Consider the following 27,059-nt stretch of genomic DNA (forward strand, 5'->3'; position numbering starts at 1 on the left):
GTGGAAGTTTCGGTGAGTCATCACTAAGGCATGGCAGGCACAAATGACAGACACCATCAAGATGAACATGTGGTCTGTTCCTGTCCTGCCCCTGAGCCCCCACCCCACTTCTGAGTCTGCTAAGAATGGGACACACAACATTCACCTCTTAATATTTCCCAATAGTGCTGATTTAAGAACCTGACTGTCTAGTGTGTGACAAAAATAAAAAAAACCCTGACAACAAAAATTACTATTCAAAGTAAAGTATTATTTTAGGGTGACACTATTTTTTAAATTCACATTTTTCATTTGTTATAACATGTAGCAGTTCTGTGAACACATAGATAAGAGGATACAATAGATATTTGACAGTGTAGTTCTCAGAATATTTGCATATCCAAGAGATTATTTCAGCAAGTATACTTAGACTGACCCTATTAACCATTCACAATATTTTGTCTTGAATCCAATTCACACTCTATAGACATGTCCAATTCACATTTCAGCTCTTAACGCTGTTTTCTCTTTTAGACTTTATATTAGGAAATAAATCCATAACATCAAATTTCATGACAACATCTGCTCTGGCTGACATGATTGAAAGGGAATTTCACTCATGCCGGGTTATTCTGTTTCTTAATTTGTTCTTTATCATACCTGAGAAGCAGCCAGTTTATCAAGTCCAACAGAGAGAGTGGAAGCTATTGGTAGAGAATGACAACTTGCACCAACCTCAGTGATGCAGATAACTGACGACAAGGGTCCCTCTGAGGTGACAGTGTTGATCAGATGGCCAGAGCGTAACTCTCAGGCATGAATGACTTCACCACTTATGCCCATACCCATACTAGATCTGCTTAGCTAGCAAGCATATCATTCAAGATAAAGGTAGATTAGTGTGTACAATATGAAATGACCTTTTATGAAAAGAATGTGAGGATCAAAAAATGGTAGTGCCTATGTACTAGGGACTCAGATTCTTGTACAGCGATGTTCATAGCAGCATTATTCATTCCCAGTAGCCAAAAGGTAGAAACAATGCAAATGCTTATCAACAGATGAATGGAAAACAAATGTGGTATATCCATAGAAAGGTGCATTATGCAGCCCTAAAAAGGAGTGACGTTCTGACACATGCCACAACATGGGTGGACCTTGGAAACATTATGTTAAATGAAATAGATCAGGCACAAAAGAACAAATATGATACAATTCTATTTATATGAAATATCCAGAATCGTCAAATCAATAGAGACAAAAACCAGATTCACGTTTTCCTGGGGTTAAGAGTAAAGGGGAGTGGTCATTAATGCTTAATAAGTACAGAGCTTCTGTTTGAAGGGATGAACATTATGGAATTAAATAGTGACAGTATTATATAACATTGAAAATGTGATTATTGCCACTGAATTATATACTTGAAAATGGCTAAAACAGCAAATTTTGTTACATATACTGCACCACAATGAAAAATGAAATACATATATTTAAATACAATTGACAGTTGATCCTTGAAAAATGCAGGGATTAGGTGTGCTGACCTTTCCACCCCAGTGGAGTTGAAAATCCTGTATCATTTTTAACTCCCCCAAAACTTAACTGCTAACACCCTGCTGTTGACCAGAAATCTTACCAATAATGTAAACATAAATCAATTTAACATGTATTAACATGATTGACATATTTAATGCATACAAGAACCCAGGCACAGGCCAGAGGTGTGGGGGCGTGAGAGGACCCACCAGAGACAGAGTGGGGAACAGAACAGGCAGACTGACTGAAATACTCTGCTGAAAGGAGCAGCAGGTGAGTCAGGAGAGGTCTGCTGCATCATACCATGTGGGTAGCTCCCTGGCCGGAGATCAAACTCGAACTGCAGTGGTTGCAGATAGCTTGTTATATATATAATATATATAATATTAATATATAATATTTAATATATATTAACATATAGTATTATTATAATAAAATAAGTTAGAGAAAAGAAAATATTATAATAATGACAATCAGAAGGAAAAGAATATACAATTATAGTACTGTCCTGTTTTTTCAGTACGATAAATTTATATCATGTGTTTAACAAAACAATCCATGTCTAGATGGACCTATGTTGTTTAAACCTGTATTATTCAAGTGTCAACTGTATACCATCTGGTAAAACCTAAAGCCAAGCAATCCCATATTTAAAAAATCTTGAAAGCTCTGAGTGGGAAATTGAACCAACTGAAGGTAGAAAAGATAGTAAGCAGCTGTCTCAGAAATACTCCATTCAGACTGTCCCCAAAAGGAATGTGGGTTATCTTTCTCTTGCCTGCGCTTCCCCATGAGCCAGGGTTTTCTTTTTCACCCCCCTCCCCCACGCCTCCACTGCCACGGGATTTTCACAGCACATACTAGTGGCTACATTTCAAGACATCTCCCACATTTCAGCTGATGGCACCTGTCTTCTCTGGCCAAGTTCTCTCCTGGGCCAACACACCAAACGTGAGGTGAGGCTCCAGAAGCAAGCTAGCTGCCCAACATGCTCCCCACTTGAGCAGGAGCTTAACACGACCTCACATTCTCTGCCTTCTCTTGCACCCACTGCTCTCCCATCATCAGAATGTCAGCTACAGACACTCCATACCAGGAGGCCTATGTTTTCATTGGTTTAAGAAACTGTCAGATCCTGTGGGGTGTAGGGACATTTCCTGAGTTCTTGGCTCATGAAAGGCCTGCCCACCTAGTTGTTGTCATCAGGAGAAAAGCCACATTCTAGAACCGTTATGGAAGCCCCAACCCAGTGGAGGCAACAGGAGCAGTCAAGTTTCCAGATTCCCAAGGGTGTTTGTACAATCAGTTCTCCAGCCAGGTGCCGGGAGTGAGGTTTGTGGCCTCCACCCTTCTTGGCCTTAGGCCAGGATTTCCAGGCCTCCTTCCGCCCTTTAGCTCCTTTCTATCATCTTTCCAACCAGAAGCTTCTTACATTTTTCCTGTGCTTTTATTCTGATTTCAAGACCCCCTCTGTATGTTAAACTTCAAAGAAAGTTTGCTGCAGTAAGTGATGTGGGTAACAAGTGGAAGCCCCAATGGCTCTGTTGAAAATGGTTTTGTTAAAATGAATGGGGCCCAGGTTCTCTCCCTCCACCACTACCACCCTTTCTTTCAAATGAAATTGCATTTGTGTCTGGATTAAGTTGCCCTGTATCCATCCTGAGATTTTTTGAGATGAAAAGCAGAACAGCCACACAATATTTAAAAGGTGAAATGATTACAAAATGGCAACGGGCCAATGTTTATGAATCATTGAATATGATCATAAAATCATAAAAAATAATCACCAAAAGGTAAATAAATTACCCAGCTTACTGCTTATTTTCACGTAGGGCCTGACACAAAAGCCGCAGCCATGAATGATTTATACCTGTTTTAACAATAATACTCATTTTACTGAAAGATGGTCAGCACTTGAGCTGCTGTGGGCAGCATGCCAGTTGTCGAAAGGTTAATGTTTCAGCAGCAATACATTAAATTATGAATAATACCGGTCCCAAAATGGAAGGTTATTAGCTCAGTGTGCTTAATTAGCCCAGCTAGAACTTTGCCATCAAGTAGCAGCGCCCATTACTGCAGCCTGGGCAATGGTGGGGGCTGGCAGCCTCGGGAATCTAATGCCAGAGGCGGGGGCAGGTAGGGGCAGGAGGACTGTGGGGTGTGTCCTGTATTTTCTTTTCATTCGCTGTAACCTTCCACAACACATCTCAGAGGTTCATTTTCAGGGGATTCAGACTCTCCCATGGCTTATCCCTCATGACTTCCCAGAAAGAAGGAGCAGAAAAGTATTTGGGAGGAGTGTAGGATGGTGGTTGGGGACCCAGCAACTTTTGCTTGTGACCTCGAAGCCTGGGCTCTAACCAGAATGACAGGGCGTGTCTCTCCCACACATGGGACACAGGCATTCACTGAACAGCTGCTAGGTACCAGGCATTGACAAAGGAGTTTATCAGAGGATCACAATTTTTAGATCCCTGTGAATATAAAGCCCACTCTGCAGGGGCCTCCCTGGTGGCGCAAGGGCTTAAGACACAACCTATGAAGTTGTCCACAGCCTCTGCAGCACGAGTTCGATCCCCGGCCGGCCAGGGAGCAACCCACAGGGCATAGCAGTCCTCTCCTGGCTCGTCCACTGCTCCCCTCAGCAGTGTGTTTCAGTCAGTCTGCCTGTTCTGTTCCCCACTCTGTCTCTAGTGAATCCTCTCACCCCCCACACCTCTGGCCTGTACCCCAGCTCTTGTATGCATAAATAAATCTTTTTTTAAAAACATCCACTATGCAGTTACTGTGTTAGCATATAGCCATGTGACCCTGTACCTGAAGGTTTAGAAGGCCAACACCTGGGTGGACATCCAGTAGGTGCTTGGAGAGACTTCCTGAGTATATAGCCTGGTGCTCTGCTCTCTAAAGGGTGAGTGGAAATTAGCAAGGCGAAACTCCCAGAATAACTCTTCCAGGGCAGGAGTCTCTAAACTCTGTGTCTCCAGAAAGAATGGTGTTAGACAAGATGCAGGCATTGCTGTAAAGGAGTCTGAGAAGAGCATTTGCCTGCTGGGGCTGTAAAAACACCCCGGAGCCCCCAACTTGTCCGGGTATGTGTGCAAATAGGTGGGGACACACCTGGCCCCACAGATGCCTCCCACTCCCTCTGCCTGCCATCCTCTCTCTGTCCTTCCAGGTGCTTCAGTTTCAAACTTGAAGTTTACAGACAGAACAAGGGCCGGGACTCACCCATGCCACGCCGGCTGCGTCCCGGCTGTCTGCACTGCTGCCCAGATCTACTTAGTACTATTAGTAGCTTGTTTTTCTAAGCCCGAAAATTCATTTTCTTTTCCCGCCTCACTTCCAGAAAAATAAATAAAAGTGAACACATCACTCATTTAAGACGAGGAATGGAATTTAGGTTGCGTTTTTCTTTCTATTTTTATGATTAGTTAGAATTTTCCTGGGAACGCCGCCAGGAGGGCATTATGGTGAGATAATGTCCTGTATTTAATCAGCGCTGCAATGGCGAATTGTGTTCTGTGGGGAGAGACTGAGTTAACGCATCTTCCCTGTCTTGTCTGCTTTCAGGACATGACCGGTTAGCCCAAGATGCAGACAAGACTGAGAGGTGGCAAAGCTCTGGGCTGCTGTGACGGCCCAAGTGTGGACAGGTTGCAGCTGTGATTCATGCAGGATCCGTCAGCTCAGAGAGCCCAGAAGCACCCCGTGCACCTCCAAGAAGCTGAATGAAAAGCACCCCCAAAGCCATCAGCCTTGGTTCTGTATCCAGCGGACACTTCTGGGATCTTCCTCTGCAGCTCCAGATATTGGTTGACCTGGACACACCTCTTGCTTCAAATGTGCATCTCTCCCTTTTGCACCCCCCACAAAGGGGGGACACACAAGGCTTCTAAGTGAGCCCAGAAGTCAGCAACAGGTAGGATGGATCAGCTCCTTAACACAGTGTGTGTGGTATCATCCAGAGACACCTCCCCACCCTGAACCTCTGCCGGTGGCGTGTGGTTTTTCAGAGTTGTGCTTGTTCTCTGAGTTGGTTGATTCACGGAAGAATCTCTGGCGGTGGTGAAATAGGAAAGGCTATCTTCGATGTCTTAGAGCAATATCTGAAAGGAAGCCGAGTGGGGAGGGTGTGAAAGGAGAAGGGACATAACTGAGAGGGAGAGCACAGAAACTAGGCAAATGGATGCAGGTTGCCTTTTGTCTGCAAATTAGCACTGACAGTGAGGAAGGAGGAGCACGCAGGCACTCAGAGCCTTTTGCATTTACTGCTGTCCCCATTAAACTTTGGGGCTAGGGGAGGGAGCCGTCTGTTCAGGTAAAGGCAGTGGAGAGATCGGGATGCCCCAAGCAACCCATAAATAGCAGGGTGAAGACAAAGTGTTTATTACTTAGCCTCATGAAGCCCATATAAGTGCTCTCCCAGGGTGTGAGGGAGCGAGAGCATGTGTGAGCTGGCCCGTCTGTGCCCCGGAGTGGGAGTCCCAGACCCGGTGTTCGCGCTTGGCTTGATTCTATGAAGGCGGCTATTTGATGGAACGAACTGGAACAGTTCATAGCCAGCCCAGCAAACCTTGTGTAGAGACAGAGCTTTCTTTTTCTCTTCCCTTTTCCTGTTGGCAATGAGAATGAGGCCTTTCTCTTCTCGGCCCTTTGCTCTCCCCAAAGTTGTCTCACGAGGTCATTGCCAGCTGACAGGCTTCCTTTCAGTACAGGGTTTCGTTGGAAACAAAGCTCTGCTTTCTGGGGGGTTGCTGAGGCTCCGGACCCATTCCTGACCACGCTGCCCTAAATTTAAATGGTTTATTGTTTTAGTGGGACTGTCGGTTTCTTCAGACAATTAGGTCTGTGTGATGCAAGATGTTAGTCTTTTATGTGTGTGCCTGTGTGTGTATGTTACTATAAATGAACACCATCATATTGCACAGCAGAAAGGTGGTTTAGATCATCATGTTTGATTTTAAGCCAGTTGGGTCACTCACTAGCTGTGTGTCCTTGGACCAGTAACTTACCTTCGCCAGCTGGGCGTTAGCGTCCTCGGTTCAGGCTGCCTCTGTGATAGATCTCGTTTGATTATTCTCTGACTCTCAGATCGCACGATATTGCGTTACCGTGTTTGAGGATGAGCTGAAAAGCACTTTCTTTGGATAGCTTGTCTATTGACAGAACCAATTTCTAAAAGCAGCAAGGGTGTGTGCTGGGTGTTCTAGTGAAGCTCCTAAATACTGAATTTATTGCTTTGTGTTGTCAAGTTCTAGCATTTTGAAAATCCCGTACAGATGTACTCAGGGCTGGCAGCTACAAGAATATTGGTCACCAGTAGAGGATGTTTTGAGAATTGAGAAGCACTTTCGAAAGCTATCTGTGGGAAATTTCTGAAATAAAAAGCCAGCTCTGCAAACTTTTCTCACCTGATGGGACATAGCAAATAGATAAAAGCAACTCACCCAAACTCCAAACTCGGGTTCACTGTTTTTGGTCAAATGCCATGATATCCAGTTGCAGAGGCCTGAGAGGAAAGGGGAGGACAGGGCTCGGCAGGGCCTTTGAGATGATGCTAGGAAGCCGGTGGCACCTCGCCCACCTCAGGCTGGTGCTGGCTGGCTCTGCAGCGGTGTCGCCAGCACAGAACTATGTGCAGGCCTTCCAGGAAGGTAAGTCACAAACTGGGCCAAGAAAGAGGGATTCCCTGGGGTTCTGCCAGTAAGTCCAGCCCTGCAGCCACGGAAAGCCACCGCCAGCTCCCTTGCAGATCTGCGTAAGGGGGTCTCTCTGGGGCCGGCTAGTCCACGTCCTTTTATGGAAGAGCCTGACACTACTGTGTGCCGGTTGGTGGTCCTTACTGCTTTTTTAACCTACAAGCCAGGCAACCTCCTTCCTTCCCTCCCTCTGTCTTTTCTCTTCCCTCCCCCGCCCACAAATGTTTATTGAATATATATACCATGTGACCACTAGGTGAGAAACACAGTATTCATAAACTGAAGAAATCATCTCTGAGCTCAAGTAACTTTTTTTTTTTTTTTTGGTGGGACCCTCGACGGCAGCCAGGGAACGAACCCGCGCTGCAGAGGCTGCGGGCAGCCTCGCAGCCCAGCGCTCAACCGCTGTGCCACCAGGGGAGGCCCTCAAGTAACTTTTTTTTAAAGAACTATTCCTTTATTGTAAGATTTTTTTTTTTAATTTAATTTGTGGGGGGGGGTTGAGAGGATTCACCAGAGACAGAGTGGGGAGCAGAACAGGTGGTTCTGCTGAGATATACTGCTGAGAGGAGCAGCGGGCGAGACAGGAGAGGTCTGCTGTGCCACATGTGGGTTAGCATCCTGGCAGGGGAGAGAACTCAGGCCTTTGCAGTGGTAGCGCTGAGACTTAACCCCTAGGTCACCAGGGAGTTTCCTCAGAGAGCTTTCTATCTCATGAGTGATAACTGAGTAGACAGACAATCACCAATATAGTTTAAATAGTTATATATACTGAAGTTAGGGAGCACAGAGTGAGAACAAAATAACTTTTAGGGGTCTCACAGAGATATTTCAGATACACAGTGATGAAGAGGAGGCAAAGCATTCCCAGCAGAGAAAATTTTCTTTGAGATTCATGGGCAGATATTTCCGTGTATAGGATTTGGGGAGGAATCAAGGCTGGAGATGAGTTTGAGGATCATCAGTCTCAAAGCAACCACAGTTTGGGTTCAGGAATATTTTGTAATCCTCATATCCTGCAGACAATTCCACAGGCCTGGACATTGGTGAGCAGGGAGGAAGGTTCCTTCAAATCTTGTCTGTCATTAATAAAAGATTTAATGGTTATTTTTAAGACCTGCAGGTCAGTCTCGTGAGGATAGGCATCCCACCGCTGTGTTTGAGAGGATGTGAGCCCTGCCTGGTGCTTTCATCCTATCCAGGAACAATCCTTGAGTTATAAGACCTCCATTGTCAGAGCCTGCACCCTGATTCCTGACAGTCAGCCCCGGGCCCATGGGAAGCGCAGTCGCCATGACACCTTTGATGTTTCTTGCATTTGACCCCTTATTTGATGGTACTTGGTCCAACTCTCTCCTGTTTGATTTGTCCTTGGTAAAAGATGGGCATTGATTAAAGAGATGCAAGTGTATCAGGTAAAGGTATAATGCCACCTTTGCCTCTGGAAGTAGCTCTGTAGCTGGGCAGCTAATGAGATCTGGCCTCATGTCTACATTATGTCCAAAAGCAGAGACCACACCCAACCTAAGATTTTCCAGTGACCAGTGTCCTCCGGCTTCCTGGTCTTTCTGGTTACACCCTATCCCTGCAACCCCACATTAACCAATTTGGCCAGTACTTTCTCATGAGAAGACCAGGCTTCTTGTGATAAGACAAGCTTCTACTGGTGGGTCTGTCTTCTGAAACTGATATCTCAATGTTCCTCTCTCCTGAGTCTGTATGTATGACTGCCTTGATCTTCAGTACCTAATAGATAATGTTTTAAACCTCATTTCATTTCCTAGATTCGTGGCCCCACACCCTACTCTGACTTGCCGTACCCACCTAGTCCCCGAAGGCCTGAGTGTGGAATCCTAATTCTTGTGTGTTTCATGCATTCCTCCCTTCTTCTCCTTCCCTAGTTCCAGCACTAAGACAGATGCCATCTAGGTGATCCCGCTCGTGCTCCAGGCTATATATAATCAGGAGCTGGCAAGTACAGGTATATGAAATCAAAGAAATAAAAGTCTAACTTGGCTTATAAGCTTTTTTCCCCTGACAATTTAAAACATTGCCTGACCTTTGAACCCCACTAAATCTTATAAGGTATTACAATTTGGCGACACTATCCTTTACTGCCCAAAGTGATAGGAACAAAATCATCTTGTCCACGAAAGAAGCTGTGTGAATGTCGCTTGCTTATCAGGTCCCCTGGGATTCTAGTCTGTCTTTCTCCATTTTTAATTAGAGCTATAATCATTTCTCAGGGGGCATCTGGAGGCTTCATTAAATCTACCGGCTTCCCTATGATATTTAAAACTAGTAATGTTTAAAACCTTGGCGGAATCAAAAATAATAGCAAGTTGGGGGAAATGTATCTGTCATCTAGGGACGTCAGGTAAGGAGAGTTCCCCTTTCATTCCTATAGGACTCAGCACAAAATCTGCGCCCTTTCCAGTAGCATGTTTACTTCATGCCCCCTCACACTCTTGAGTCCTTACAGTCTCCATTCAGGGCCCTTGGCATGATTCTGCTGTGCCTTCACACATGTCTCCGAGTGGACATCTCCACAAGCTGTCCCGGGAAGCTGCTCCAAGGTCCAACCTGTAGTTATCAGGAGTGCTGCAGCATCTCTGGGCTTCCTTTTGGGTGGCCCTCCAAGTCCATCTACAGAGGAGGCGCTTCCAGCCTTGGAATGCGTGCCTCACCACAGAACTGGGGAGCATCTTACAGTGTCTGTCACTGTGAGTTACTTCACAGACCCCCAGCTGCTAGTTAGGATTCTTTGAGATGAACCTGTCTTTCCAGGTCTAGGGCGAGATCCTTAGTCCTAGGCCAGGGATTCAAAATAGTAGTATTCTTGGGCTTCCCGCATGGCACAAGGGGTTAAGTCTCAGTGCTGTCAAGCTATCACCAGCCACTGCAGCATCAGTTCGATCCCCAGCCAGGGAGCTGACCCACATGGCATAGCAGGCCTCACCTGTCTCGCCTGCTGCTCCCCTCAGCAGTGTATTTCAGTAGATATGTCTGTTCTGTTCCCCAGTCTATCTCTGATGAATCCTCTCACCCTTCACACCTCTGGCCTGTACCCCAGTTCTGGTATGCATAAATAAAAAAATAGTAGTACTCTTGAAACTTTAATTTAAAAAGTTTATTGAGATAACTACTACTGGTGTGATGAATTCTTTGTTGGTAGAGGGAGACTGACTTGTGCACCAAAGGAGGTTTAGCAGCATCCCTGGCCTTTCCCCACCAGATGCAAGTGGCACCTGTCCTTCAGTGGTGACAAGCAAAACCATCTCCAGACATTGTCAAATGTCCCTGAGGTAGAGAAGCAGTCAACTCCTAGTTGAGAATCTCATTTCTATACTTCCTGTAGAACAGGTATGGATCTGGGCTTATGTGCTTTTCCAGTGGGGGAATGTTCTAGAATATTTGTGGAATCCTTTCTGGCCTATAAGAAATAGGAAAGACAGGACAACCACAAAGAGTATCACTTGACACATGGAAACCACAGGAGTTTCTACCATTCATTTGTAGTTTCTCCTTCTTACTGTCTTACAAATCAGAGGATTGCTCAGATGTGCTAGTGGTTGTGATATAGAGGGAAACTAGATTTCCTTGCCCAGCCACCTCATGTCCTATTGATATAATTTGTCTGTATCATCATCAGGGATTTCATTAAAACCAAGCCCTTGATAACCATTGTTTGCATGTCATACTGACTGAGGGGGCTCTGCTAATCCAAGACTTTTTGAAACTCCTGAGTCTTATTTGGCTGTTGCCATGGATTCCAGTCAAGGCATGATGGTTCAGAAGCTATGTGGTCAGTTCTCACTGTTTCCATCACACTTAATTTCAAAAATACCTTTATTCTCACAAGCTGATTCAAATGAAAACAACCGTGAGAAACAATTGGACCTGTGGAGACCTGTCCAGGCACACCACTTCCACCACCCAGATACTCACTGTGAGCTCTGCTTTTACCTTGTGCAAAAAAAAAAAAAAAAAGTGAGTAGGAATAAAATGTACAATTCATTCATCAATTCAAAGAAGGTTACACAAATAGACCATTGTGATGCATACCATGTGCTATTTAACAACCTAAGACACAACTTCAGAGTCCAAGTGCTCTTGTCTGATAGTAGAATTAAAATAGACACAAGAATATTTACAGTACAAGTACAGTCCTGTGGGAGCCTCCTGGTGGCTTAGGGATTAAGTCTAAGTGCTATCACTATGATGGCCTGAGTTCTGATCCCCAGCCAGGGAGCTAACCCACATGGCACAGCAGACCTCTCCTGTCTTACCCGCTGCTCCCCTCAGCAGTGTATTTCAGTCAGTCTGCCTGTTCTGCCCCACTCCATCTCTGGTGAATCCTCTCACCCTTCACACCTCTGGCCTACACCCCAGAAAAACATGTATTGTCCTGTACCTTAAATGCCAGAGGCATTCAGAACAAAGTCACAAGAAAAGAAGGTAGATTCATAGGTTCTGTACATGACCACTTGGCCACAAATTCTAGAATATGTAGAAAATGATCCGTGCAAGCACTTCATTTCTTTCTTTGGCAGAATAGGTCTAAGACCAGTTCATGGGGGAATAAGGAAGATAAAGAGTAAAAGGGCATTACCAAGATACTTGGCAACATGGCAAATAGCAGTTTGTTTATTTAATGGGAAAGAAAATGAAGTACAAGTTTGTTAGTGTTTGGTAGACTGAAATTGCTTTAGTATGGTTGGGGATTCCTGGTGCTGTGACATTAAGATTTTTGGTCTTACTTAATGTTGCATGTGATTGTCATGTCATATGTTGCAGAATAAAGAACACAGTAGACTTTGATAGGCTTAGGCAGTGCCCGAATTGAACAAGATGAAATATAATGCAAGAAAATGGAAGGTCTTGTCTTGGATCCAAACTCCCATCTGTATAAACACAGGGGGAGGTGACCAGACTTGGCAGCAGATGTTGAGAAAGCATTTTTTCCCCATATTTTGTTTGCATTAAGAATCATCTGGTATAGTTGTTTAAACTGTAAGTTCCAGGTGCCACCCCCAGATTGTCAGATTCAATAAGTCTGAGGTGGGACCCAAGAATCTGCTCTTATCAAGGCTTCTGGGTCTTCCTGAAGTTGATGCTCTGTCTCAGACATTTAAGTGTTAAGAGGATGAATGTAGAGGAACCGGATAAGGGATGGGGAGGAAAGTAATTATAATGAATTAAAAATCAAAATCAACAGGCATAAATCAGAGACATTCTGCAGGGGAGGGAGAGGGAGGAGATCAAAACAGGGGTGGGAAGAGCAAGGGACTATGGTGATGGTGCAGGGGTGAATTGGTGGTGGGAATTTCATGGGGACTGCACCTGAGAGGAGGAAGCATACCCTGTATAAAAATGAGGAATGATGTAAAAAGTATATAAAATTAAAAAATAATTAAAGATAGAGGAAGATTCAACAATGGTATTGAGCTAGGTATACAGAAAACAAAGGAGGTGAGAATCCTATCTACTGCCAGGGTGGTGCGGTTGGGGATCTTTTACATTTAATCTTGGGACAGGACCCTTTAAGAAAAGAGTCAAGGGCCTCCCCTGGTGGCGCACTGGTTGAGCGCTGGGTTGCGAGGCTGCCCGCAGCCTCTGCAGTGCCAGTTCAATCCCTGGCCACTGGTGAGGGTCCCACAAAAAGAAAAGAGTCAAACTGGAAACAGGGTTTGCTTCCCTGAGCGAGGGCCTCCCCAGTGGCTCAGCAGGTTGAGTGCTGAGCTGTGAAGCTGTCTACAGCCTCTGCAGCATGGGTTGGATTCCTGACTGGCCAGGGAGCTACCCACAGGGCATGGCAGACCTCTCCTGTCTCACCCACTGCTCCCCTCAGCATTGTATTTCAGTCTGCCTGGTTTGCTCCCTGCTCTGTCTCTGGTGAATCCTCTTACCCTCCCGCACATCTGGCCTGCACCCCTGTTCTTGGATAAATAAATAAATCTTTAAAAAAAAAAAAAAAGAACTCTGAACAAAGTCACAGTACCCAGCTCTGACAGATCACAAGGAGAAGCCAATAGGAGATGCAGTCTGTGTAGGGAATTAAACTTGCTCTGTGGGCCCCGAAAAGAAACACTCTGACCAGAGGGCAGGAACCTCCAGAGAAAACCATTTTGGTTTAAAATTTCGATCATCCTTTTCCAGTAGTCAACCCACAAGGGACTGCAGGTGTTCAGTCATGGATCCTTAAAGATGTTTTGGGTTTTTTTTTTAATCAAATTTTATCGACTAGCCATTTGTGTACAAGTCTGGATACCTCTGGGGACATTGCTTCATTTGTTCACATGCCCCAGTCACCCCCCACCAAGGTTCCAGGGCCTCTACTCTATCACCTTCACCCCCCTGCCCTCTCCCCTCTTCTCACCTCCCTCTGGTGACCACCATACTTTTCAGTCAAAGAGTTATTTGGTTATGTTTTCCCAGTTTCACTTTGGTTAGCTATATTCCACCCATGAATGAAACTATACAGTAATTGTTTTTCACTTTCTGATTTATTTCCACTTAGCACAATCACCTTGAATTCCATCTATATCGCTGCAAAGGGCACAGTTTTATTACATTTTTATAGCTGTGTAGTATTCCATTGAGTATATATACTGCGAGTTCTTTATTCAAATGTCCATTTACAGGCATTTGGCTTGAGCCCATGTCTTGTCTACTGCGAATAATGCTGCTGTGAACATAGGTCTGCATAAACCTTTTCATATTTGTCTTTTCATATTCTATGAGGAAGTATCTAGAAATGGTGTTTCTGGATCATATGGTATTTCTGTTTTTAGTTTTTTAAGGAACCCTCCCCCCGTACCATTTTGCACCAATTGCATCCCCACCAACAGTGAATGTGAGTTTCTTTGTCGCCACACCTTTGCCAACACTTGTTTCCAGGTTTTTTGATACGGTCCATCCTCACAGGGGCGAGGCGCTAGCTCCCGGAGGTTTTGGTTTGCATTTCCCTTGTAAGTGATGATGAGCATTTTCCCATATGCCCCTGGGCCATCTGAGTCTTCTTTGGAGAAGTGTCTGTTAGGTCTTTTGCCCATTATTTGATTGGCTTATTTTTGGTGGTTGACCTGTATGAGTTTTTTTATATATTTGGAAATTAATCCCTTGTCTGCATTGAATTGCAAATGTCTGCTGTTCTGTAGGTTGTCTTTGTTTTTTTGTGCTCAAGATCTTTTTAGTTTGATGTAGTTCCATTTATTTATTTTGCTTTTATTTCTTTGGCCATTGGAGATAAGTCCCCAAATACATCTGGGGTTGATGTTCAGGAATAGGTCACTATATTTCTTCTATGTATTTTATGGTTTCAGGTCTTATATCCAAGTCTTTAATCCATTTTGAATTAACTTTTGTGGTATGGAGTAAAATAATGATCAGGGGTTTTTTGTTTTTGTTTTATGCTATCTAGATTCCCCAATGTCATTTGTTCAAGTGGCTTTTCTCATAACTCTGTGACTGTGAACCCTTTGTCATAGATGAACTGTCCATACATGTGTGCATTAATTTCTGGGCTGGGGAACTTGTTTAAATGATTCTTTTAGGAAATTGGGTAATGGATTGAAGGGTGACATGTTGAATAGGCAGTAAGATTGGGGAAGTTTTGTTTGTTTTTAATAGAAGAAAATTGAGTATGTGTAGGTCTACAAGTACAAATGGACTGATTAAAGAAAGACAGGAGAGAGACAGGCACACTGCCTCTGCATGAGAGAAAAATAGAGAGAGATAAGTAAGTGAGGGAGTAGGGGATTGGAGAAAACTGGAGGTGTTGGTTTCTAGAGTCAAGGAAAGGTTTGCATTGGAAGCAAAGCAGAATAGAAGAAAGGATATAAATAAGGACACTAAGGTATTTTATAGTGGGAGAGGTGAGGCCATGCAAGGTAATACAACAGGGAAGTCAATGAAGTATATCTAATCATAGTTTCAAGACAAAGACTTGAAATCTATTGCACGAAGAAAGAACACGATTGGTGGGGACCTGAGTGTGGAAAAAGTATGCAGGAGGGCCTCCCCTGGTGGCGCAGGTGGTTGAGCGCCACACTGTGAGGCTGTCCACAGCCTCTGCAGCACCGGTTCAATCCTGGCCGGCCAGTGAGGGTCCCACAAGGCACGGCAGACCTCTCCTGTCTCACCCGCTGCTCTCCTCAGCAGTGTATTTCGTCAGTCTGCCTGTTCTGTTCCCTGCTCTGTCTCTGGTAAATCTTCTCACCCTCTTGCATATTTGGTCTGTACCCCGGTTGTTGTATAAATAAATAAATCTTTTTAAAAAAAAGTATGCAGGCACAGGTTTGGAGGGGGTCAGCACCCTTCCCTGATTGGTGAATGCACTGTAGAACTTCATAAAGAGGGCAATCAATGTCAGTTTTTCACATCCCCAGCAGTGTTGAGCTATCCAGAGGGCCATAATGAAGAGAAGGGATGGCTGCGGGTAACCTGGACTGAAATCAGCATGGGGAAACCAATGAAAACTTTCAGACTCATAAAGATTAGTAAATACTAATCTTTTTAAAAAAGATTTATTTATTTATGCATATAAGAACTGGGGTACAGCCCAGCAGTGGGGGCAGGGGCTAAGAGGATTTACCAGAGACAGAGCAGGGAGCAAAACAGGCAAATCTACTGAAATACACTGCTGAGAGGAGCAGTGGGTGAGACAGGAGAGGTCTGCCACGCCATGTGGGTAGCTCCCTGACCAGCTAGGGATCCAACTCATGCTGCAGTGGCTGCGGATAGTGCTGTGCTTAACCCCTTGCGCCACCAGGGAGGCCCCCATGTAAACATTAAACTTTGACCTGTCAAGGGCACGGTGGGTTTTCTGCCTCAGAGATGTCAGACAAGCATCCCTCTCCATTAAACTTAGAAACCCCAAGTCCTAGCAATACCAGGAAGTAACCCAAGATAGCTGGATTTCATTGCAAAGATGTTGTCTTTGTGCTTGCATCTTGGTCTTTACAGAGTTGGGGCAGGCATTTTGACTTTGAGGTTGGCTCATGCATTGTGCAATTCTGGAAATGTTGGGTTTTTATTAAGCCCTGAGATTTTAGGAAGTGTGCAGACCCTAACACCACTGTAATTTATGATAAGCGGTATAAGCTATGAGATTTTTCTTACATCTTCTCCATTTTTCTCATTTACTTCCTAGTGGATTTTCAATTTATTTATGGAAAACAATGGCTTTGATTTGCATGAGATGTACAAGATTGACACACTCTGAAAATTTACCATTCCTGTCTTTGACCCTCAACTTGTTCAATTCAGAAAGCTCTTCACATAATACCTAAATCCATGAGAAAGATCTGGAAAAGAGCCCATCAAGGTAGAGGTCTTAAGCTTCTACCACTTGCTTCCTCATTGTTTTTATTTTTTATTGCTTTTTTAAAAAAGGTATGTTTTATTTATTCAGACAAGAACTGGGGTGCAGGCCAGAGGTGTGGGGTGTGAGAGGATTCACCAGAGACAGAGTGAGGAACAGAACAGGCAGATTGACTGAAGTACACTGCTGAGGGGAGCAGCAGGAGAGACAGGAGAGGTCTGCTGTGCCATGTGGGTCAGCTCCCGGGCTGGGGATCGAACTCCATAGTGCTGAGATTTAACCCCTTGCACTACCAGGGAGGCCCCTCCTCACTGATTTTACATGGTCAACTTTTAAATATTCCTTAAATGCTACTTTTTTCAAAGTAGATTTTTTTTGTAGGGTAAAAGCCTTTTTACATATGAAATCTGTTATTATTGGGTAACATATGGGAGAGCAATTTCATTTTTAGAGAATTTGGTAGAGTAAAGAAGAGCAAAATTAATGCCTCTATTTTTAAAAATCAAAAGAAAAGTCAGTAATATCCTCATTTGGACTTTACCTGGAAAAAATGATCGCCAAGTCATTTCTAGAATAATCTGTGGTGAACACAGTGTTGGGAACTTACATCACTTGACAGAACAAGTCCTGTCAAACTGATTCATTTCCTCCCATGAAAGAGTAACAAGATTTTAGTAGATTGAGGGGAAATGATAAATGTAATCTATATTTTATTTAGCAAGATGCTTGAAACTGCTCCATCCAACATCTTGGTCAATAAATTCAGAAAATTTGGAGATTGGCATTAGATGTCCAGGGGGCAATTGAGTTCCAGTCCTGGGGTCCAGACTTAATAGCACAGCCTTTTTGAGAGACCTGGCAACAGGGGAAAAGTTACCTGATCTGCTTTAAGAGGAATAAATGATGGTAACTTAGTCTAGAAGGATCCTCTGAGTCCTGAAAAATGTATCTGATATGTTTGTCATTCATGGTTTTGATTATTCAGATATACTCAGAAGATCAGTTATGAATATATATTTTATAAAATAGAATAAATGCTGGCTGCTCATAGTCATTTATCTACCCTGCTTGTACATCCTTCTGAAAATTCCCCAAGAATTTCCTGACAGAATCGGTTCTCAGGCTTCTCTATCACCAAAGAGGGGTAGGGGGGAGAACCAAAAGGAAACAATAACTCTGAATGCAAGTGAGATGTGTGGAAATAAATCTGTCATGCGCTGTAATTCCAAAAAGGAAGGATACTTCTGGAAATTCTATTCCAGCCTCAGAAAGGGTCTGTTGCTAGCAATGGTGATGATATTACTTTGATGATTATTCTGTGGATTTACATATCCCCTCTGCTGCAGGGAGCCCAAGCACCTTTACAACTTGTAACATTTTTAACTATTAATCTTGACAAGACCCCCAGAGGATGTGTGGTGGGCGCTAGCATTCCTCATATTTCTATAATTTTATGGCTGGAATTAGGCAAACCAGATACCAGAATATGGAGAAAGTTTGTCCTCAATAATATATCTTAATCTCAGGCCCATTGCCCAAAACTGACAGATTTAACCTAGAATCCCAATAATGCCTCAAAAAATAATGCCTAGGGTTTGCTTAAAGTGCTCTAGTTTATGCACTACTTTCTCAGCCATTTCACCCTCACACCCAACCCAACAATACAGACAGGTAAGGAGCATCAGTTATATGAATCATTTCTACCAAATGTAGACCACCAGTCAGGTGCCTTATAGGTATCATCTCATTGAATTCGCAGACAACCCTGTGAGTGTGTAACATTATATCTACTTTACAGGGAGAACAAACATGTGCTGCCCAGAACCATAGCTGGGACTAGAACCATGATCTTCAGTGAGCATCCCACTCTCAAGTTTTTTTTTAATTTTTTTAATATATATTTTTACATCAATTTTCAATTTTTGCACAATGTATGCATTTTCATCTTGGTTATAGTCCCCATTCAATTCCCACCCCCCTTGTTTTGATCCTATTCCCTTCTCCCACCACCCCCTGTAGTGTGTCTCTGGTTTATAGTTGCTTGTTGATTTTTTTTTTTTTAAAGATTTTTTTTTTTTAGAGGCATGTTTTATTTATTTATTTTATTTGTTTGTTTGTTTTATTTATACAAGCACTGGGTACAGTCAGAAGCGCGGGAGGGTGAGAGAATTCACCAGAGCCAGAGCGGGGAGCAGAGCAGGCAGAAGGACCGAAGTACACTGCTGAGGGGAGCAGCGGGCGGCAGGAGAGGTCTGCGCGCCATGTGGGATCCTCCTCTGGTGGCTGGGGAGCAGCCGGGGATCGAACCGGCACTGCAGAGGCCACGGGCAGCTTTGCAACCCAGCGCTCAACCGCTGTGCCACCGGGGAGGCCCAGTTGCTTGTTGATTTTGATTTTTACTTTATTAGTCTTTTTCCAGGTCCCTTATTTAGGTTTTCTAAATTCCTGCTATGAGTGAGACCATCTGGCATTTTTCTTTTTCTTTCTGGCTTATTTCACTGAGCATGATCCCTTCCAGCTCCGTCCATGTTGCTGCAAATGGCATGAGTTTATCTTTCTTGATTGCTGAGTAATATTCCATGGTGTATATGTACCACATCTTCTTGATCCAGTCATCTGTTTTTGGGCATTTGGGTTGTTTCCATAGCTTACCTACTGTAATTAATGCTGCTATAAACATAAGGGTGCAGGTGCCCTTTTACATTAATGTTTCTGTGTCCTTTGGGTAAATACTTAGGAGTGGAATTGCTGGATCATATGGATGCTCCATCTTTAGCAGATTGAGGAAGCTCTCCTAAAAAACAAAAAAAGAGAGAAGGAAATGGAGCTATCACCCTCCCAGACTTCAAACTATACTGCAAAGCCATAATAATCAAAACTGCATGGTATTGGAACAAGAACAGACACACAGACCAATGGAACCTAATAGAAAATCCAGATGTAAACCCACAGATTTATAGTCAACTAATCTATGAGTAAGGAGCAAAGACTATGCAATGGAGCAAAGAAAGTTTGTTCAATAAACAGTGCTGGGATAACTGGGTCACTACACGCAAAAGAATGAAGCTTAACTACTACCTCACACCATGCAAAAAAACCAACTCAAAATGGATTAAAGAACTAGACAGGCCTCCCCGGTGGCACAGCAGTTGAGCGCTGGGTTGTGAAGCTGCCCGCAGCCTCTGCAGCACTGGTTCGCTCCCCGGCTGCTCCCCAGCCACCTGAGGAGGGTCCCACATAGTGCGCAGACCTCTCCTGCCACCTGCTGCTCCCCTCAGCAGTGTGCTTCAGTCCTTCTGCCTGCTCTGCTCCCCCGCTCTGGCTCTGGTGAATTCTCTCACCCTCCTGTGCTTCTGACTGTACCCAGCGCTTGTATAAATAAATAAAAATAAATCTTAAAAAAAAAAAAGAACTAGACATAAGACCTGAAACCATAAAATATATAGAAGGAAATATAGGTGAAACACTACATGACAAACACCTCAGTAACATTTTCAAAGACTCATCACCCAAAGCAGTGATAGTGAAGGCAAAGATAAACAGCTGGGACTACATCAAATTAAAGAGCTTCTATACAGCAAAAGAGACAGTAACCAAAACAAAGAGACACCCCACCGATTGGGAGAAAATTTTTGCACACAACACTAATGATAAGGGACTGATCACAAAAATCTACAAAGAGCTGACAAGACTCAACAAAAACAATAACTCAACAAAAAGTCAATAACCCAGTCAAAAAGTGGGCAAAAGAGCTAAAAATAAACTTCTCCAAAGAGGAAATGCAAATGGCCAATAGGCATATGAAACAATGTTGAACATCACTTGTAATCAGGGAAATACAAATCAAAACTACAATGAGATACCATCTTACACCAGTGAGAATGGCACATATTAAAAAACGAGCAACAACGCAGATCTCTCCTGTCTTGCCCGCTGCTCCCCTCAGCAGTGTATTTCGGTTAGTCTGCCTGTTCTGTTCCCCACTCTGTCTCTGGTGAATCCCCTCACCCCCCAGACCTCTGGCCTGTACCCCAGCTCTTATATGCATAAATAAATAAATCTTAAAAAAAAAAAAAAAGCTAGCAACAACAAATGTTGGCGAGGATATGGAGAAAAAGGAACTCTCCTGCCCTGCTGGTGGGAGCGCAGACTGGTCCAACCACTACGAAGAGCTAAGTGGCAATTCCTCAATATGCTAAAGATGGAGCTTCCATATGATCCAGCAATTCCACTCTCAAGTTTTAAGAGACTTTGCTTCTTCTGGATGATTCAGGCGTTCTTTCTTGCAATTTAGTTACTTTTCGAAGTTTCTAAATTTGTTTCTTGGTTTCTATTTTGCATATCATTGCAAGGTCCATCCACTTGTGGCTTTCTGTCTCTTACTGCAAAGGTGCAGCGTTACCATCCTCTCTTTCATTCCTGCCCTGAGCAGACTAGGAGAGAAGTTCTATGGTCTCAATGTCAGCAGAGGACTTTCACTTTCTGTTTTGTGACCATTTACCTTGAGAGAAAGATGTATTAAGCGTCTATATCATATATGTCATATATAAGTATGTGTGTGTGTATATATATATTTTTAATGGTTATCACTGATGATGAAAAGTGATTATCAATCCATCTTGTATTATTGGTCAGTCATTTTAGTTCAGCCCACAGGCTGAACAGTTGAAATGGTTTCTTCTCAAAAGTAATGTTTTATTTTTAAAGAAAGAACCAGGGCCTCCCTAGTGGCGCAAGGGTTATTAAGACACAACCTATGAAGCTATCCGCAGCCACTGCATCATGAGTTCAATACCCGATCAGGGAGCTACCCACATGGTGCAGCAGACCTCTCCTGACTTGCCCACTGCTCCCCTCAGCAGTGTATTTCAGTTAATCTGCCTGTTCTGTTCCTCACTCTGTCTCTGGTGAATCCTCTCACCCCCTATACTTCTGGCCTGTACCCCAGTTCTTTTTTTTTTTGAAAACATTATTTCTTTTTTTTTTTTTAGATTTATTTATTTATACAAGCACTGGGTACAGTCAGAAGCGCGGGAGGGTGAGAGAATTCACCAGAGCCAGAGCGGGGAGCAGAGCAGGCAGAAGGACCAAAGCACACTGCTGAGGGGAGCAGCGGGTGGCAGGAGAGGTCTGCGCACTATGTGGGACCCTCCTCAGGTGGCTGGGGAGCAGCCGGGGAGCGAACCAGCACTGCAGAGGCTGCGGGCAGCTTCACAACCCAGCGCTCAACCACTGCACCACCGGGGAGGCCCTGTACCCCAGTTCTTGTGTGCATAAATAAATAAATCTTAAAAAAAAAAAAGAAAGAAACCAGATCTCAGAAAAACACCCAGTGGAAGTACTAAACTTCATTCATTCATTCAGTTACTCAGGCTTTGCTAAGCTTGTCTCTATGGCCAGGTCTGTTTATATTGTGGAATCATTGTTAGCAAGACAGTGCCTTCATCATTGTCATCATCTGCATAAGCATCATCAACATTATCATTATTCTCCTCTTCAGCACGGGCGGATCACTGAGTACCAATTAGCACTGAAGGCATTTATGGAGCAATGTTCCTTGTATGCTCCATATGGTCCCCATTCTTGGGGAAGCAGGTGGGGTAACCCATAACATGAATATAAATCTGTGCATAAATGCGAGTCCATTTCCACACTGGCACAGGTATTAAGTAGTAAAACAAATGGCTCTTGTTGACATTACTTTAGTGCCTGCGTAGTTGGAAACGAATCTGGGAAACCTACCCAGGCCGTTGAGTATGAGAACTGGGGACCTCACCACTGGGCCTGAAAGGGTGGGAGAAGAACCATCCTTTCCCAGCCCCCTCCAGAGTTGAAAGGCACCATATTTAAAGATCAAGGGAATGTCTATGTTTTTGTATAACTCCCACCATTCTCTATCACTTCTCTCCACCACCTTGGGCTTTACTTTGACAAAAATGTATATAACAATTGGGTAGCTTAGAATCTGTAACAGAAGCATCCTAACGCCAGAGTCAGGAGCTTGAAACATATGCTCAACATTATTATTATTTTTTCAAAGATTTATTTATTTATGCATACTAGAACTGGGGTATAGGCAAGAGGTGTGAGGTGGGGCAGTGAGAGGATTCGCCAGAGACAGTGGGGAACAGAACAGGTGGATTGACTGAAATACACTGTTGAGGGCACAGAGGTAAAAGTCTCAGCACTATCAAGCTATCACCAGCCACTGCAGCATGAATTTGATCCCTGGCCAGACAGCTAACCCATGTATGGCGCAGCAGACCTCTCCTGTCTTGCCTGCTGCTCCCCTCAGCAGTGTATTTCAGTCAGTCTGCCTGTTCTGCTCCCCACTCTGTCTCTAGTAAATCCTCTCACCACCACCCCCCCACACTTATACCCCAGTTCTTGTATGAAATAAATAAATAATAAATCTTTTTTAAAAAATTAGACCTTGTACAAAATATTTAAAGCCTGTAGAAAGTTCTGGATTCCTGGCATATCTGAAGAGGATTTAGATCCTTGTGTGCCTAAAGAGCCATATCTATGACTGGGCCTCCTTAACCAGACCCCTTTCTACCTTTGTTCACTGATCAGTGAAAAGGTCTGCACAGGGTACCTTCGGGATTTCTGAACTCTTTTTTGATTGGCTGTCAGGACCACGGAACCAGAAACATTCTTGAATGTTTTTCAAGAAATAGGAATGCACATGAACATTGAAGACCAATCCTATTTTAACATTGCGGTTGTGTCTCTAGAAGTCACTGGGTTTTTCCAACAGGATGCTGTCTTTCTGATTTCCTGTATAACCCAGTGGGAAACATGGGCCTGAGAACACTGTGTCGTCCTGGTAGCATGTCTCCTTCAGGTGGATTATGAGTTCACACTAAAACAGTGGTGACTGAATGGTCTCTCTCTGGCACGTTTCCCTGCCTCCTTCCACCTCAGTGCCCTGTCTCAAACTAAAGGGTGTATGAGTCCAGGAAATGTCAGCCCATGATGGGAGGTGCGAGCCAAAGGGCAGATACGAGTCTGTGTTCTGCCCTCCTCACAGGGAAGCTTTCCCTTTGATGCCCCACCTCGGGGTCCACACTTGAGGTGGTCTCTAGGGACAGCAGATGTACACCTTCCCATATGGATAAATAGTTTATTTCCTCTTTTATTTCTTTATTAAACATTTCCTCTAAACTGCTTGCTTTGACTGTGTACCCATGTGCACCAAGACCACTCTCAAGGAGCAGCCCCGGAGCCCTGCCTCAGGATTCCTGATAGACATCACCCTCTGAGCAGACAGGAGACACCTGCACTGCCCCGGCCCCGCCTCTCGCTCTGGGGGCCTGGCCTGGGAGGATGCGGAGAAGCTTCTTCAGCCCCTTACAGAATGAGGAGCAGCAAGGACCAGGAGCTGGTTGCATGTGCTCCCGGCCCAAGGCTGCTGTGATCTAAGGGCCTGCTGTGGGCCAGGAGGGAGTGCCCCCTGCTCAGGCTGTGCTAGAGATGTGGGAGGGAAACTGGAAGGGAAAAGGCTGAAAATAAATAAATAAAGGCGGCATGTTTGCCCAAAGCCCCAACACCTAAATCTCTAAGCCCACTGGAGCAGGAAATTGAGTGGCTGGACAGAGCAGCCTTGCTCTGCCCTCCCTCCACCCTTGGCCTGGAGGGTTTTCTAAGCCTTCCAGACTTCTTATTTATTTTGGTTTGGTTTTAGAAATCTCGAATCTATAAAGAGCATGTGTATTTTAAAAACCAAGTGAAGACTCGATAGCCACAGAGCTAATAGAGAGTGAAAGAGGAAGAAAGGCTTGATGAGGAAGGAAAAGCGAATGGGGGGTGGGGGGGGCATGCACACGCGTCGGCTTGCGTGAGTGTGTCCGAGACAGTCCACAAGACAGCCTGCAAGGGAAGAGAAAACAAAGGAAAGTGTGACATGAGAAAGGCAGAGAAAGAAGTGGGAGAAGGCGCGCGGGTTGGGGGAGGGGTCTGCTCTGGAGGTGGAGGGTGGGTGCAGGAATGCCGGCGGAGAGGCCTGGAGGGAGGGCTGGAAAGAGCGAGGCCGAGCAAGTGTGAGAGAGAGACAATGATGTCAGCATTTCCTTCTGGATTGGTCACGTGGGCCTTGCCAGGTAAACAGACTGGAAATAGACTCCATAAAGGCAGTGGCTGGGGGAGGGGGGGGATTGGGGGGTAGGAGGAGCTGCCGCTCACCCTTTCCTTTCTGAGGCATCCGAAACACGCCAGATTTCATGTGGGCGACAAGGTGGTCTCTGAGTGGAACTGCGTTTTTACGAGCCAGGGACTATGACTCAGGGAGGGAAAGCTATTTGCTTTTATAATTAGCTCGAGGAGTTTAGAGACATTTTGCTTTTTGAAAAGAATGGAGGTGGGGGTGAACGCAAGTCTCGGCTCAGAGGCTGTGTCTTGGTGCCGGGCTGGCTTATCCTCATTTGTCTCCTTCGGAAGGGGGTCAGATGGGCCTAGATTAAGGATGGATTGGAAGACTGCCGTTGAGCATGAAAGGATCAGATGCTGTGATTATCAACATTAGGGGAAAAAATGCTTCACCGTCTCAAGGAGAATAGTCAAGGAGTTTGCTACAGTTCAGTGAGTGACCAGGTGCTGCAGGGAGGCCCTGAGACCCCAGGAAAAAGAGTAGGTGCGAGACAAGACGCTGTGGCTTTCTAGCAGCTTGGTCCCCCCCCCCCCCAGTTAGATAAAACACTCCTCAAGCAAAGCATGGCAGTTCAGAGTATTTTAGGATGGCAAAAGCATGTGTGACCACTTTATCTGAAAATCAAAGTGGGTGGAACAGGTAATTTTTCCACCTGGAAAGAGAGTCCATTGTAGATGGTGGGCGTGGGGTGTGGTGCTTCAAATTCTTTGAAAATAGGGCTTTTGCATCAATGATGAAATACTTCATTTAGATCATTGTTTGAGTAATCTTGCATTGAAAAGATCTGCCTTATTTTATTCAGAATTTTCTGTCCTTGTGGACATTTGGCCCAAGCCCGTGGGAGGTAGAGTGACCAGCTAGCTGGTTTTCCGGGCTTGCGGGGGGCTCCTGAGATGCAGTTTTAAATCCAGGATCCAGTTGACCACTCTGTGGAAGTCCTAGTCTATTCTAAATAGAAATCATAAGCTAATCTGTCCCCACCCTGCTCCTCCAGCCACCATACCCCCAGATCCCTTTCACTCTGCAAGGCTAATTTGAGTTGATGTGACTCTGTACATGGATTTGGAGCTGGCAGAGTAAAGCCAAGTTAAACCGCTGACTTGAGTTGCACCTGGGGGGAAAAGGAGAGGAGAGAAAAATGTGCATCCTGCCTGCTTCCCCCCAAAAAACAAAGCAAAACAAAAAACCTTATGTTATAGGGGGAGGGGAGCCCATCAGTGTCCCAAATGGACTTTCAGCCCTTGGGTTGGAAGATAGATATTTGATACCCATCCCCGTTAACAAAATACGTCATTCTGACAGCACTCCCAGCCCAGAGTTATTTTTGCAGCATTATGTAATTGGATTGCTGGTTAGGAGGACTTCCTTAACAAGGCTTTTAGCAACCCCTCTGTGTAGGCCTGGCTAGTCCTGCCCAGTTACACACACCCATGCATGTGCAGCTTCAGGTCAGGCCCACACAGCTACACCCAAACACGCTAGCCCACAAGGCTGTGATGTCTGCCACATCCCCTTGTCACAGGACCCTCCCCCAACCCAAGGGAGGGCTTTTGTGCCTGGTGGTTCAGGTGGGAGCCTTAGTTGGTGGACTGGTCTCATGCAGCCAGACCTCAGTCTCCACGCAGCAGACAAGGTAGCTGCAGGCCTGCTGCTGTGCTTAGTCCCCTCCCCCCACCCCTGCGCCTAGGGTCTGCAAAAATGAGCTGCTGGGACAAGTCCTGTGATGACCAGGAGACCCTCCCGAGGCTGCCATTTGGATGTCACTGCCCTCTCTTCTTTCAAGTTTACTGGATTTCCTCATATTTGTTCATGAGTAATTGGTCATCTGATCATCCCTTCCTGTTAGCCCTGCTGACTCACAGAAGTGAGGAACTTGTCTGAGCTTCAGACAAAGTAAAAAAAAAAAAAAAAAAAAATTTGCAAAGAAAAACAAAACAAGCCTGCTAGGAACTTCCCCTGGCATGGCCAGAGCAAATCCAGGGATACCCTGAACAGTTGTTTCAGGACTGATATTGGGTCGCTGTCATGCTGGGGTGGGGTCTCCATTGCTGAATTTCATTGTTGCGCTGTCTTTCAGCCTTCGAGGGTTACCCTCTGTGACTTTCAGTGCCATGTCCCCTGAGCCCCAAGTCCCTGTCACTACCAGAGCACCTTCCCCAGAATTTTTTTCTTTCCCTCCCCTCAGCCTGTATCTTTTCCTGACCCCTTGGGTCTCTTGTTCTCCTGACCTTGACAGGAGGCAGCCAATATAATGGAAATAACTTTAAAGTCAGCCGGACCTGGTTTCAAATTCAACTGACTCACTTAATAGTTGTGTGACCTTAACTTCTCTGAGTCTGAAGCTCCTCCTCAATAAACTGGGGTGAAT

The 27,059-nt window shown here is 44.7% G+C and overlaps 1 protein-coding gene across 1 annotated transcript in view; it reads left to right on the top strand.

Moving 5' to 3' along the window:
• Positions 1–27,059, top strand: part of ZFHX3 (zinc finger homeobox 3) — a 1,259,585-nt gene that overhangs the window by 984,586 nt on the left and 247,940 nt on the right. The window contains 1 exon segment of the mRNA XM_054696960.1: positions 5,089–5,437. The gene's annotated coding sequence lies outside the window, so the exon portion shown is untranslated.

The sequence above is a fragment of the Talpa occidentalis genome, unplaced genomic scaffold, assembly GCF_014898055.3.
Source record: "Talpa occidentalis isolate TD23 unplaced genomic scaffold, MPIMG_talOcc4v2.1 talOcc4.17, whole genome shotgun sequence".
Classification (NCBI taxonomy): Eukaryota; Metazoa; Chordata; class Mammalia; order Eulipotyphla; family Talpidae; genus Talpa; species Talpa occidentalis.